Here is a 16,741-nt window from a genome sequence, read left to right as displayed (position 1 = left end):
TTATAATAAACATACTCTCATTTCGGAGGTTCATAAGAAAAAGTCCCCCTTTCTTGTGGAGCGGGCCGAACGCCTCAGCAGGATAGATGCATCTATGGATCGTGCCGCACGTCACTCCGAATCGGGTCGAACGACCTCGGCAGAAATCGTGCTTAATAATAATAATTACACGATACATTGATAGTTTATTTCAGCTTGTGAAGCTAATTAAAATTTGGAAATTATTGGAATTTAAAGAATTTAATTATCTCTGCTTGTTAAGGAATTATTGTTATTCTTGTAAATGAGGCTAATTTGATTAATTAGAAATTTATTGGAATTAAAGGAATTTAATTACTTCTGATGGTTCAATAAAATTATTGTTAACTCTATGAATCACGTTGATATAAATATTTCTATTTTCATGATTATTTAATATTATTGACCCATAGTGAGTGTCAAAGTCGGCCATCTCGTCTCTACCTCTTCGAGATTAGGCTTGATACTTACTGGGTACATGTTGTTTTCGTACTCATACTGCACTTGCTGCATATTTTATTGTGCATGTACATATTTGTCTAGCGGCTTTGTGGGTGCAGAGGTGTGGTTAATAATGGTGGGGACATAGGTGAGCTGCATTCTGTATTACGATCCGCAACCAACAAAGTCTCCTTCAGAAATATTATATTTTCCTGTTTAATTTGTATTCTGGACAGATGCTGTATTTTATTTTTAATTCCCTAGTAAATGCTCTTGCACTTGTGACACTGATTTTTGGGATGATTATGGGTTGCACTGTATTGAAAATTTTTAAATATATTATTACATATTTTATAAACTTCATCTTCTACTATTTAATTGAGGGGAACAACTATGACTTCAAAAATATTAAAATGAGAATTTATTTTAGTAATTTCATATGCTTCAAGTCTGAACTCCTCCAATTCATCAAGCTGCAATAGACGATTTTTACATGCATCTAGCAAATTTAGATTTAACAACTTTATAGCCCAATATGCTTTATGTTCAAGTTCAACGAGTAAATGACAAGCTTTTCCAAAAACTAGTCTATAAGAAGATGTGCCTATGGAAGTTTTGAAAGTAGTTTTGTATGCCCATAAAGCATCATATAACTTTAAATACCATTCTTTTCGAGAAGAGCCAACAGTTTGTTTCTAAAATTCTTTTTAATTCTCTATTGGATACTTTAACTTGTCCGCTTGTTTAAGCATGATATGGAGTTTCTGTTTTATGAATTACTCCATATCTTGACAACAAACTAGCAAATTGTTTAATTACAAAATGAGTTCCCTGATCGATTATGATAACTCGTGGAGTTCCAAATCTAGAAAATATATTTTTCTTAAGAAAAGCACAAACAACATGAGCATCATTTTTCTAGTGGCCATTACTTCTACCCATTTTGAGATATAGTCAACAGCAACTAAAATATATTTACAACCGTTTGAAGGAGGAAAAGGACCCATAAAATCAATGCCCCAAACATCAAATATTTCACACACAAGGATAGAGTTAAGAGGCATCTCATCCCTTTTTCATTTGTCGCAAGTGGCGACATAATTTCTTGCATCTCTGAATAATGTAGGCCAGAAAAAACCAGCTTCAATAACTTTTGCGGATGTTCGTCTTCCTCCATAGTGTCCTCCTACAGCTCCATCATAACAGTGACTTAGGATATTATTCATCTTTGTTTCTGGTACGCATCTCCTGATCATACCATCTGCACAAAATTTAAACAAGTAAGGATCTTCCCAAAGATAATATCTTATTTCTTTTTTGAGCTTTTTTCTTTGTTCATAAGATAAATCTTTTGGGATCCATCCTCTTACCAAGTAGTTGGCAATGTCAGCAAACTAAGATGTCTGATTTGTAACTGTTGCGATTGTATAAACATGCTCATCAAGAAAATTCCTCCTTGATATCTATTGTCTAAGTTGTAGTATTTCCCAAACGTGATAAATGGTTAGCCACTTGATTTTCTGAACCTTTCCTATCTTTTATTTCAAGATCAAATTCATGCAAAAGAAGTATCCATCTTAGCAATCTGGGTCTAGCATCTTTCTTTGCTAGGGGGTACTTTAAAGCTGCATGATCAGTGAACACTGTAACCTTTGTTCTTATCAAATAAGAATGAAATTTGTCAAACGCAAATACTACTGCCAATAACTCCTTCTTGGTTGTTGCATAATTCATTTGAGCTTCATTAAGGGTTCTGCCGGCATAGTATATTGGTCTAAAGATCTTGTTTTTCTTTTGTCCCAATATTGCTCCTACTGCTGTATCACTTGCATCACACATTATTTCAAATGGCTGGGTCCAATCGGGAGAAACAACAATTGGAGCATTATTTAACTGTTCTTTGAGAAACTCAAATGCATTTCTGTAATCATCTGAAAATTCAAACTTCACATCTTTCATCAGTAGGTTAGTCAAAGGTTTTGAAATTTTTTAAAAGTCTTTTATAAACCTTCTGTAAAAACCTGCATGCCCTAAGAAACATCTAATGACTTTTAACAGTGGTAGGAGGGGGTAATCCTTTTATAAGATCAATTTTAGCCTTATGAACTTCTATTCCTTTAGCAGTAATTTTATGTCCTAAAATAATTCCCTCGGTCACCATAAAATGATATTTTTCCTAATTAAGAACCAGATTTGTCTCTTCATATCTTTTAAGCACCAAAGTTAGATGATAAAGAAAATCTTCAAATGTTTTACCAAAGACTGTGAAATCATCCATGAAAATTTCAAGAAATGTTTCAGTCATATCTCAAAAAATTGCCGACATCCAATGCTGAAATGTAGCAGGAGCATTACATAGTCCACATGGCATCCTTCTGTAAGCATACGTACCTTAGGGCATGTGAATGTTGTTTTCTCTTGATCTTCTTGAGCAATTGGTATATGATTATACCCAGAATATCCGTCAAGAAAACAATAAAAAACATGGCCTGCAACTCTTTCAAGCATTTGGTCATTAAAAGGCAAAGGAAAATGATCTTTCCTTGTGGCATCATTAAGTCATCTGTAATCAATACAGACTCTCCATCCTGCGATAGTTCTAGTAGGTGTGAGTTCATTATTTTCATTTTTTTACTATTGTCATACCTCCTTTCTTTAGTACTACCTGCACAGGACTTACCCAAGGGCTGTCAGATATCGGATAGATAATACCTGCTGCTAAACGCTTTACCACTTCTTTCTTAACAATTTTCTGCATTGCTGGATTAAGTCTCCTTTGGGTTTGAACTATTGGTTTGTAACTTTCTTCCATGAAGATCCTATGCATACAAATAGCTGGATTGATTCTTTTGATGTCAGCTATAGTCCACCCTAAAGCTCTTTTATGTTTCCTCAAGACTTTTATCAGTTTGTATTCCTATTCCATAGTCAAAGAAGATAAAATGATTACTGAAAATAATTCAGGTTCAAGAAAAACATATTTCAAATGAGAAGGAAAATTTTTGAGTTTAATTTTTTATTGAACTTCTTCTTATGAGATTTTCTCATTTTCTGATTCTCTTTCCAGTGTTTCAGCATCTTCTCTGATTGTGGGATTTTCATCACTTGTGGTACCTGACCTGACCAAGCATTTTTCCAATGAATCAGTAATTAATTGATTATCCTTGAATTCATCTACCAGGTCATCTAGTAAGTCAATTTGAAAACAAGAGGATGATGACTCATTCCCAGGAAATTTCATCATTTTCTGCATGTCAAAAATTACTCTCTCCTCATCAACTCGCAATATTAATTATCCTTGATGAACATCTATGATCGCTCTTCCTGTTGCGATAAATGGTCTACCTAAAATTAATGGTACCTCAGCGTTTTCTTCCATTTCAAGTACTATAAAATCTACTGGGAATACGAATTTATCTACTCTATCGAGGACATTTTCAATTATTCCTTTGGGCCTTTTAGTACTTTGATCCGCTAATTAAAGAGACACACCAGTATCTTTCAATTCACCAAGTTGTAATTTCCTAAAAATTTAAAAAGTATTAGATTTATTGAAGCACCCAAATCACATAATGATTTTTCAAAGTGAGCACCTCCCACAGTATAAGGAATTGTTGTCACGCCCCAAATACAAGGAGGAGCATGACCGGCGCTCAGCCGAGTAAACCCGGCCGAGCAAGCCTGTTAGATTCTTTCTACCCAATTCACCCATAATCAAGAAAAGATATAATTTCATAAATTATACAGCATGAAGTTCATACATACGATGCTAAATCATTTGATTATCCATTGCGCCATTAAGTCTTAAAATACATATTTCTTATAGTTCGAATAGAACAAGTGATCAAACACAACATAACTGGTTTAACATTTCCAACACCCATATGCAACCCACATAGTGTCTACGGAGCCTCTAAAGATACAAAAGAGAGTAAAGATGGTGCCGGAAATAAGGCCCTGGCTATACCTCAAAAGTGACCACAATATAAACAAAAGGTACAATACATGACCCCGGAATGAAATGAGGCTCACCGAGTCTGCTGAGAAGATGATGATGTACCACTAACTACAATCGACATTGTCTGCTATGTAACCACCTGCATCCATTTAAAGATGCAGCGCCCTTGGGAAAAGGGACATTAGTACCGTCGAATAGTACTAGTATGTAAAGCTAAAACAACATCTCAATAGAATGGACAATAATACATGGGGGAAACAATCATGAGTTCAATAAAAGCTTCAAAACAATACTAAGATATTAAGTAAGGATCACATAAGTTCTCAAGTTAATTTCCATCTTATTATATTGGGTAATCTTTAGTGCCATATGCCACAATCAACAATACCACCGTGTTCTTACACGGAGTCCGATCTCGACCAGATCGGCTAGGTCATCTCAATTGAGACATCACCCATATCCACAATTTCAATTATCAGTTCCAGCATAGTTACCACCATGTGTGCGGCGTGGCATCCGATCACGGCCCAATCGGCTAGTCCATATCACTTGAGACATCAACCATAACCACAATTTCAATTATCTCACATCATAGCTCTTTCATATTCTTTTGATTCATTGGCACTAGTAATCACGATTACAAAATCATTCTTGGCACTTGGCCATATTTCATAATTTAAGTCCCCTTTTCCACATTCAAATATCATTATTATAATCATTATCAACAACAATAAGGCTTCCCATTCAAGACAGTATGTTCACATAACACAACTATTTGGGAATCTTAGGCACATAGAGGCTTTTCATACAATTTGGCATAACAACCTTTATTTCAATCTTGACATGAAGTCATAACATTTCTAACACATATTTCAAATTTTGAACATATCCTCAAATGGCAAGATTACATGATAAAAACATTTAGACTAATTATTGAACATATATCCTTCGACACAACCACATTAGGAATAGACAATTCAATAATGATAAAGGTCTTACTTCAATTACATGAACACTGTGGAATTCGATTCTAAGAAGAAGGGGATTTAGCCATACATAACTCAATTGAACTTCCTTAATCTCTAAAATATTCTGGAATTCTTAGCAACTTCGACCTAATTTAGAAATATAATAAGATGGACCAAGATTAGGAAGATGCTCATGGTTTTAGCTCATTTGAGCCTTTTATCAAACACTAAGTGTGTATGAGGTTTCAAGGTCCTTTTATGGAGGACTAAATCATCCCACAACCCAATCTTTACCATGTTTAGTTCAACAATCTTCCTACACCCCTTGATATCACATGCATTTAAAATAAACAACTCTCATGCCCAAAAATTATCTTGCTAATTACCCATTTTCAAAAAATTTCGAAATTAAGGGTTAGGGTGTAGAATCTTACCTCTAGGATGAAGATCTAGTGAGTTTTCCTTGTTAATCTCCAAAGATTTGAGCAAGAATCAAAGGACAATTTGTTGAAGATCACTCTCCCACTCTAGGGTAGTCTCTAACTCTCAAAATATCAGATTGTTGGGCCAAAATGACTTAACCCCTCTCTATTCCCAGCCTTGGGGTTATTTAATGAGTTCCCACATGCGCGGTTATGGATTTGGCCTCGCACCTGAGGCTGAAACTCTCAAATATGCGCGGCCGCTCATCTGGCCGCGCATATGACACATGTCCAGTAAAATAGCCATACCTTTCTGTATACATATTCAAATGATAAACGGTTTGATGCGTCAGAAATTAGATTCAAAGGGCTATAATGTGATAGGTTATACACCATATAAATCTACATAAATTGAGAGTTATGCTCATTTGAAGATAGATCTTGTGCATACTCACTTGAAAGTTTGTCCCATCATATAATTTTCAACTTGACTTAGCCTTAGGGCTCTTCTTAGACCATAAACCATTCTTAATGCACCTCATACATATATTATCATCATCAATTGGTATCACTCAAATTATCAGTCTTGTTCATACCCGAATTAATATAATTATCACCCGCCAATCTTTTTAATGGTCTTACAACACTTTAAAATTATTTTTTTCCAGGGTGTTACATTCTCCCCACTTAAGAACATTCGTTCTCGAATGTTTTACAAGTCATTATTAGGCTCAGTATTATCCTCCTTTCACCTTAACCATTATCTTTAATCGTTATTGACTTCATATAGATCTTAGATATTCTTCCAACATTTCAGATTACTTAAGGCCCCAAAATTTGGCTAACTCCCAAATTTTTCAGAAAGTTCGGCAGAGTATCCTCTGCAATTGGGCCTAACCACCTACTAGAGAATCACCAAAACCAGTCCTTACAACATATACATGAAACACTGATGCAACATAACATTAAAACAATGCCAATCGTTGCCTCACGAGCAGTATACTACCAAAAAGGAATACCTTTAACATAAGTTGTACAAATGATACGTAATTCATAGGGAACAATTTCATAGAATGATTACATAGCTATTCAAACAAATAATGGTACTTTTTCTTCATATCTTCCTCGGCCTCCCAAGTAGCCTCTTCAACCCGTTGGTTCCGCCATAGTACTTTCACGGAGGCAATTTCCTTATTTTTTAACTTTCGAACTTGCCGATCAATAATAGAAACTAGAATCTCTTCATAAGTCAATTCTTCATTAACCTCACTAGTCTCAACCAGAACAATAAATGTCGGGTCTCCAACTACTTTCTTCAACATAGACACATGAAACATCGGGTGCACTAATGACATTTCAGGCGGTAGCTCAAGCTTGTACGCTACCTCACCGATCCTTTGAATGATTTTGTATGGTCCGACATACCTCGGACGCAATTTCCCTTTCTTACCAAATAGCATTACACCCTTCATGGGGAAAACATTCAAGAATACCCAATCATCTTCTTTGAACTCCAAATCCCTACGATGAATATCCGAATAGGATTTCTAACGACTCTGAGCAGTCTTCAACTGCTCCTTAATGATTTTAACCTTTTCCATAGCCTGATGCACGAGGTCTAGCCCTATCAACTCTTCTCCCCAATTTCAAACCACCCAATGGGAGATCTAAATCTCCTACCATATAAAGCCTCGGACGGTGCCATCTGAATGCTAGCATGATAACTATTGTTTTATGCAAATTCTATGAGTGGTAAATGATCATCCTAACTACCTTTAAAGTCTGAATAGTCTGCTCTGCGTGCCCGTCAGTCTGCGGGTGAAATGTTGTACTAAGATTCACCTGAGTACCCAAAACTTGCTGAAATTTCTTCCAAAAATTAGCAGTGAATTGTGCCCCCGATCAGAATGATGGAAACTGGGGTGCCATGCAACCTAACTTTTTCTTTGATATATAACTGAGCATACTGCTCCGTTGTGTCAGTAGACTTAACCGGCAAAAAGTGTGCTAACTTCGTGAGTCTATCCACAATCACCCAAATCGAGTCAAACTTATGAGGGGTACGAGGTAATCCTACCACAAAGTCTATATTAATCATTTCCCACTTTCACATTGGAATTTATATGTTATGTGCCAACCCACCGGGCCTTTGGTGTTCGGCCTTCACTTGCTGACAATTCGGACATCTTGCCACAAAGTCCGCCACAATCCTCTTCATATCATTCCACCAATAGACTTCCTTAAGATCATGATACATTTGTGTAGAACTTGGGTGCACGGAATACCTAGATGTGTGAGCTTCAGTCATAATTCTTTCCCAGAGACCATCCACATTTGGAACACATAGTCGCCCTTGGTATCTTAGTGTACCATCATTCATTCCAAGAGAAAAGGCCATCGTCTTATGTTTATAAATCCCCTCTTTCAACTGCACCAACAATGGATCATCGTATTGCTTCTCTTTGACTTCCGCAACAAGCGTTAATTCGGCCCTATTTTGCACAATTACCATTCCTTCACTAGAGTCCGCAAGACGAACTCCCAAACTAGCCAATCGGTAAACTTCCTTGGCCAATGGCCTTTGATATGCCTCAAAGTGAGCCAAACTACTCATAGATTTTCGGCTAAGAGCATCTGCCACAACATTGGCCTTTCCCGGATGATATAGAATATCAATGTCGTAGTCCTTGAGTAACTAAAGCCATCTTCTCTGCCTCAGATTCAATTCCTTATGTTTGAAAATATATTGAAGGCTTTTATGGTCCGTGAATATGTCCACATGGACCCCATATAAATAATGACGCCAAATTTTTAATGCAAATACCACCGCCGCAAGTTCTAAATCATGTGTTGGATAGTTCTTTTTATGATTCTTTAGTTGCCTAGAAGCATAAGATATCACCTTCCCATGATGCATTAATACACACCCAAGCCCGATTCTTAAAGCATCACAATATACCACAAATTCATCTATACCCTCTGGTAGAGTCAACACCGGTGTCATAGTGAATCTTGCATTCAACTCCTAGAAACGCTTTTCACAAGCATCTGACCATTGGAACTTAATTGCCTTCTGCGTCAATTTAGTCAATGGAGAGGCAAGAGTAGAAAACCCTTCCACAAACTTACTGTAATATCCAGCCAAGCCTAAGAAACTGCGAATCTCTGTTAGAGTTGTAGGCCTCGGCCAACACTTCACAAATGAAATTTTCTGAGGATCAAACTTAATTCCTTCATTAGAGACTACGTGAAAAAAGAATGTGGCAGATTCAAACCAAAATTCACACTTTGAAAACCTTGCATATAACTGGTACCGATGTAGGGTTGCAGAACTACCCTGAGATGATCGGCATGGTCTTCTCGACTTCGTGAATATATAAGAATGTCGTCAATAAACACTATCACAAAAGAGTCGAGGAATGCCTTAAAAACTCGATTCATAAGATCCATGAAGGCTGTTGGGGCATTTGTTAGCCCAAAAGACATCACTAGAAACTCAAAATGCCCATACCAAGTCCTAAATGCTATTTTCAGAATATCCTACTCCCTGATCTTCAATTGATGATACCCGGATCTTAAATCAATTTTGGAGAAGTACCTGGCACCTTGCAATTGATCAAACAAGTCATTTATCCTTGGTAGTGGGTATTTATTTTTGATTGTGGCCTTGTTGAGCTGCCGATAGTCAATACACATTCTTAGTAACCCATCTTTCTTCCTTACAAAAAGGACCGGTGTTCCCCAAGGCGACACACTTGGCTGGATAAAACCTTTTTCTAACAAATCTCTCAATTGTTCTTTTAGCTCCTTCAACTCTGCTGGTGCCATTCTGTAGGGTGGAATAGATATAGGATATGTTTCCGGCAGCACATCAATCCCAAAATCAATCTCCCTGTCTGGTGGGATCCCAGGGAGTTCATCCGGAAAGACTCCCAGAAATTCATTCACAATAGGCACGGACTCAAGTGTAGGTACCTCAACATCGGTATCCGTAACTCGGACCAAAGGGTAAATACACCCCTTGTTGATCATTTTCATGGCCTTAAGGTAAGAAATAAATCTACCCTGTGGCACTACATCATCACCCTTCCACTCAATAACTGGCTCATTTGGAAATTCGAACCTAACATTTCTGGTTCGGAAATCAAGCTTGGCAAAATATGAATAAAGCAAATGCATCCCTATTATCACATCAAAATCGACCATTCGTAATTCAATAAGATTGGCCACGGTGTCCCGACTACGCAATGTGACAACACAATCCCTATAAACCCGTGCGGCCAAAATAGACTCACCAACCGGAGTAGATACAGAGAACGACTCATGAAGTTATTCTGGTTATATCCCAAATTTTATAGCAACATAAGGTGTGACATATGAAAAAGTGGAACCGGGATCAATAAGAGCATATACATCATGATATTGGACAGTCAATATACCTGTGACAACATCTGAAGAAGCCTCTAAATTCTGGCGACCTCTCATAGCATAGAAACGGTCGGATCCTCCCGAACTCTATTCTCCACCCCTAGCTGCACCATACCCTACTGGTGATGGGGTGCCTCGAGCTGGAGGGGGTGCTGAAGATATAGCAGCTGCAGAACTGGATGGCTGTGTTGTGCCCCTACCCGCACCCTGGCGGGATGGACGACATTCCCTCTAAATATGAACCCTCAATCCGCACCCGTAACATACTGGCAGGTCCATGTAGCAGATTCGCAAATGCATCCTACCATACTTGGGGCATGGGGGCCTCTGTTGCTGCTGGAATATCCCTCCTGATCGTCCCTGCTGGTAGGGTCCCCTGCTGCCCTGATTAGGCCTAAAACGACTCGCCTGCTGCTGACTAGCCCCTGTTGGCGGTGCACTGGCTGAAGACTGAGCAAAATACTGGGATGGCCCTGTTGAACCTCCCCTGAAAGATGATTTTCCCCCACCAAATGACTCCCCAAAGTTGCCTACGGACCGGGCCTTGCTAGTACCCTCTCGCTCCCTTTTGTTCTTTAACTTAAAGTCCTCTGTAGCTTGAGAAAATGCTACCATTTTTCCATAGTTCATATCTGAATTCAAGGCAGCTGTAGCGGCCTCATTGATAACCAATGGGCCAAGGCCCTACACAAACCGGCGCACTCTAGCCTTCATAGTAGGCAACATTAGAATGGCTTAATTTGACAGGCGCGCGAACTCCATGTGATAATCCCACACACTCCTACTCCCTTGCTTAAGATTCTCAAACTCTATGGCACTAGCTGCCCTAGTCTCAGCTGGCAAGAAATGGTCCATGAAAGTGTCAGCAAACTCGCTCCACCTTGCTGGAGGGCTCCCCTCCTCCCGAGAGTCCTCCCACAGCACAAACCAAGAATAGGCCACCCGTTTTAGGTGGTAGGCGGCCAACTGCACTCCCTCCATCTCAATAGCGCGCATAACCCGGAGAGTCTTATGCATCTCATCAATGAAGTCTAGTAGGTCCTCCTCGGGATTAGCACCCGTGAACACCGGAGGATCCAACTGAAGAAATATGTTCACCCTAGAACTACTAGAATCCCCTTGTTGGCCAGAAGAAGTGGGTGCAACATTTGATCTCTGGACTTGAGAAGCCACTATCTGTGTCAGCATCTGGATAGCTCCCGTAAGATCAACATCAGAAACACCAGAATCTGAAGCTAGGATTGGAGGTGGAACTGGTATATATCAATTGGAGGGACCGTTGTAGCCTCAGTAGGTATAGACAGGTGCGGTCTGATCAGTTATTGTAGAGTCAGGCAGTGTAGTAACTGGAGGAATGTTCTCACTCCTCGGGTGCTCACCCGCATCATCAATTATAGGATCAACTATCACTCTTGGGGTGACATTGGCTCTTTGGCCAGTTCTTGCCTTCTTCTTAGGTGCCATGTACTGAAAATTAGAGCAACGTAGGAGTTAAAGGAGGAACAATCTTACAACCAGCTTTATCGCACGATCAAGAACATGAAAGAAGGGTATTATTCCTAAATTCCCATGTAGCATCCTAATTATAGATGTGGTCAATAACACACCAATAATAAGGACTCTACTAGACATGACTCCGAGATATCCTAGGAAACTTTAAAACCTTAGGCTCTGATACCAAGTTTGTCATGCCCTAAAATCGAGAGGCATTGGCCAGCGCTCAGCCGAGTAAACCCAACCGAGCAAGCCTGTTAGATTCTTTCTACCCAATTCACCCATAATCAAGAAAAGACATGATTGCATAAATTATACAGTAATAAGTTCATGCATGCGATGCTAAATCATTTGATTAGCCATTGCGCCTTTAAGTCTCAAAATGCATATTTCTTATAGTTCGAATGGAACAAGTGATCAAACACAACATAACTGGCTTAACATTCCCAACACCCATATACAACCCACAGAGTATCTACGGAGCCTCTAAAGATACAAAAGAGAGTAAAGATGGTGCCGGCAACAAGGCCCTGGCTATACCTCAAAAGTGACCACAATATAAACAAAAGGTACAATACATGACCCCGGAATAAAATGGGGCTCACCGAGTCTGCTAAGAAGATGATGATGTACCACTAACTGCGATCAACATTGTCTGCTGTGTAACCACCTGCATCCATTTAAAGATGCAGCGCCCCCGAAAGAAGTGACGTTAGTACCGTCGAATAGTACTAATATGTAAAGCTAAAGCACCATCTCAATAGAATGGATAATAATACAAGGGGGGAAACAGTCATGAGTTCAATAAGAGCTTCAAAAAAATATTAAAACATCAAGTAAGGATCACATAAGTTCTCAAGTTAATTTCCATCTTATTAGATTGGGTAATCTTTAGTGCCATATGCCATGATCAACAATACCACCGTGTTCTTACACGGAGTCCGATCCCGACCCGATCGGATAGGTCATATCATTTGAGACATCACCCATATCCACAATTTTAATTATCATTTCCAGCACAGTTACCACCATGTGTGCGGCATGGAGTCCGATCATGGCCTGATCGGCTAGGCTATCTCACTTGAGACATCAACCATAACCATAATTTCAATTATCACACATCATAGTTCTTTCATATTCTTTCGATTCATTGGTACTAGTAATCACGATTACAAAATTATTCTTGGCACTTGGCCGTATTTCATAATTTCAGTCCCCTTTTCCACATTCAAATATCATTATCATAATCATTATCAACAACAATAAGGCTTCCAATTCAAGACAGTAAGTTCACATAACACAACTATTTAGGAATCTTAGGCACATAGAGGCTTTTCATACAATTTGGCATAACAACCTTTATTCCGATCTTAACATGAAGTCATAACATTTCTAATACATATTCTACATTTTGAACATATCCTCAAATGGCAAGATGACATGATAAAAACATTTAGAATAATTATTGAACATATATCCTTCGACACAACCACATTAGGAATAGCCAATGAAATAATGAACAAGGTCTTACTTCAATTACATGAACACCATGGAATTCGATTCTAAGAATAAGGGGGATTAGCCATACATACCTCAATTGAGCTTCCGTAATCTCTAAAATATTCCGGAATTCTTAGCAACTTCGACCTAATTTAGAAATATAACAAGTTGGACCAAGATTTGGAAGATACTCATGGTTCTAGCTCATTTGAGCCTTTTATCAAACACTAAGTGTGCATGAGGTTTCAAGCTCCTTTTATGGAGGATTCCGTCATCCCACAACCCAATCTTTACCATGCTTAGTTCAACAATCTTCCTACATCCCTTGATATCACATGCATTTAAAATAAACAACTCTCATGCCCAAAATTTATCTTGCTAATTATCCATTTTCAGAAAATTTCGAAATTAAGGGTTAGGGTATAGAATCTTACCTCTAGGATGAAAATTTAGTGAGTTTTCCTTGTTAATCTCCAAAGATTTAAGCAAGAATCGAAGGATAATTTGTTGAAGATCACTCTCCCACTCTAGGGCACTCTCTCACTCTCAAAATATCAGATTTTTAGGCAAAAATGACTTAACCCCTCTCTATTCCTGGCCTTGGGGTTATTTAATGAGTTCCCACGTGCGCGGCCGCGGATTTGGTCGCGTACCTGAGGCAGAAACTCTCAAGTATGCGTGGACGCGCATCCGGTGGCGCATATGACACATGTCCAGTAAAATGGGCATAACGTTCTGTATACATATCCAAATGACAAACGATTTAATGAGTTGGAAACTATATTCAAAGGGCTTTAATTTTATCAGTTATACACTATATAAATCTGCATAACTTGAGAGTTATGCTCGTTTGAAGTTAGATCTTGTGCATACTCACTTGAAAGTTTATCCCATCATAGAATTTTCAACTTGACTTAGCCTTATGGCTCTTCTTAGACCATAAACCATTCTTAATGCACCTCATACATGTATTATCATCATCAATTGATATAACTCAAATTATAAGTCTTGTTCATACCCGAATTAATATAATTAGCACCCGCCAATCTTCTTAATGGTCTTAAAACACTTCGAATTTTGTTTTACCCGGGTGTTACAATTGTAAAACTTCTTGGATCACCCAGCTTCTGTTGAAGCTTATTTTGAAGTATAGCACTACATTTTTCTTTAAGCTTAACCACTGAAACTTCTTTCAATCTTATTTTACTTGACAAAATTTCTTTGAGAAATTTAGCATATGAAGGCATTTGTGTCAAAGCTTCTGTGAAATGTATGTTAATGTAAAGTTGCTTTAAAATATCCAGAAACTTTGAAAATTGTTTGTCAGGCTTTTCTCTTTTCATCTTTTGGGGAAAAGAGAGTGAGGATTTTTCATCAATTTATTTTCTTGTACCTTGATTTCTTTATCTTTTTGTTCTTTTAGAAGTTCACAGTCTCTTTTATTCTTACCTTCATTTACCTGTTCCACTTTTTGTGGCTTTCCTTATCTATCTGCATATGGATTATCAAGGGTTTTACCTGACCGCAGAGAGATGGCTTTGAGGTATTCCTTTGGATTTTTCTCGGTGTTGCTTGGTAGATCACCTTTTATTTGTTCAGACATGAGGGTTGCTAATTGGCTCATCTGGATTTCTAAATTCTTGATGGCTGAACTTTGACTTTCAACCTTGTCGCCAGTACCCTTAATGAATTTGCACATCATGTCTTCAAGGCTTTGCTGATTAGCTCTTTGGGGCGGTTGTTGATATTTCTGAAAATCTTGTTGCCCTCTATTTTGATTTTGAAAACCCGGTGGTCCTTGCACCTGTTGCTTTTAATTGAAAAATCTTTGAGCATTTTCAGGACCATTTGGGTTACTCCATTGGAATCCCGAATGTTTTTGTGCTATGGGACTACTGAATGGATAACTGGTTCTATAACCAATAATATTTACTTGTTCTTCATTTTGCATTGAAGCTTGGCACTCATGATTGGGATGATTACCTCCACAAACGTCACAATTCTCGTGTTGAGATGATGATTGAGTATTTACCTGAAAGGCCTCAACTTTTTGTGTCAGAGTTATAATTTGTTGCGCCAATGAATTTCAAGCTTCAACCTGATTGACTCTTGTTCCTTTCTTAACAATCATTCTGTCAGAGGGCCATTGAACAACATTTTCTGAAATTTCATCGAGCAATTTCATGGCTTTTGCAGTAGTTTTGCTCAGTATGGATCCTCTTGATGCTGCATCAATAACATTTCCAGCAGAGGGTTTAAGACCATGATAAAATAAATATATAAGATGTCAGGATCTTGGATACCATAGTGTGGGCATTTTCTTAACATTGCTTTAATCGTTCCCATGCTTGGTATACAGATTCAGAATCTGCATGCATAAAATTATTGATTTCTTGCTTCATTTTAAATATTTTTATAGGTGAAAAATATTTATTAAGCAATTTCTGAGTCATTTGGTCCCATGTAGTGATTGAACCTCTTGGCAGATTTCGCAACCATATTTTGGCTTCATCTTTTAATGAAAAAGGAAAAAGCCGCAACCTGATAGCGTCTGTTGTGACTCCACTATACCTGCAAGTTTCAACTAATTCAAGAAAATCAATTAGATGAGTGTGAGGATCTTCACTCACATCACCAGTAAACTGACATGACTGTTGAATGGTCTGCATCAAGCCTGTGCGAATTTCAAAGTTGTTTGCTGCAATTGGTGGTCTTCTCACACTTGATTCTCCTTCAAAATGATCTGGCCTTGCATAATCTCTGAGTATTCTATCACGTCGTGGAGCTACCTCATCAAATTGTTCTTCTACTTGATGTGGCGGGAGTTGGTTGTTGTTACGTTCTTCGTTCTCCATTTCTTCTTGTGAAGAAATTTTAGATCGTGAAACTTGTTCTTTTCACAATAACCGCAAGGATTTTTCAATTTCAGGATCGTATTCAACTAGTTCTCTTAAGGAGGGACGGGTCATACACTTCATGATATATTTTTTGCACAAAAGTCAAAATAATTAGAAAAAAAGAATCTCAAATTAGTAGTAAAATAATTAATCTTGTAGTAGATTTTTGCCAATCCCCGGCAACGGCGCCAAAAATTTGACGAGTGTCTGGCGTATATAAAAGTTTGACTCGTACTCTGTCAAACTATAATATAGAAAGATGTCGAACCCACAGAGATTGGTTTATCTATTCTACAGATGTTTCTTGTTTAATTACTATTTGAGAAAACCGGAGAAAGTTGGGTGGTGAATTAACAAATTAAAAATGCATGAATAGAAAAATAAAAAATATTTTGTTTTTCACAAATATAATAAAAGGTGTTGGGATCTTGACTTCACTTAATATTTTAATTATATAATAGATATACTTATTCTTCAATTTCTATTTCTCACAAATGTATAAATGCCTCTCACGATTACATTTAAATATTATTACTTAAGTAGAACAATTAATTGCACTCCTCTCGGTTATACAAATTAATCGACAAAATAGTAATATTACAGAGCCAGAAATAT

This window comes from Nicotiana tabacum, chromosome 14 (assembly GCF_000715075.1).
Source record: "Nicotiana tabacum cultivar K326 chromosome 14, ASM71507v2, whole genome shotgun sequence".
In the NCBI taxonomy this organism is placed as follows: Eukaryota; Viridiplantae; Streptophyta; class Magnoliopsida; order Solanales; family Solanaceae; genus Nicotiana; species Nicotiana tabacum.
This window is presented reverse-complemented; position numbering follows the sequence as displayed.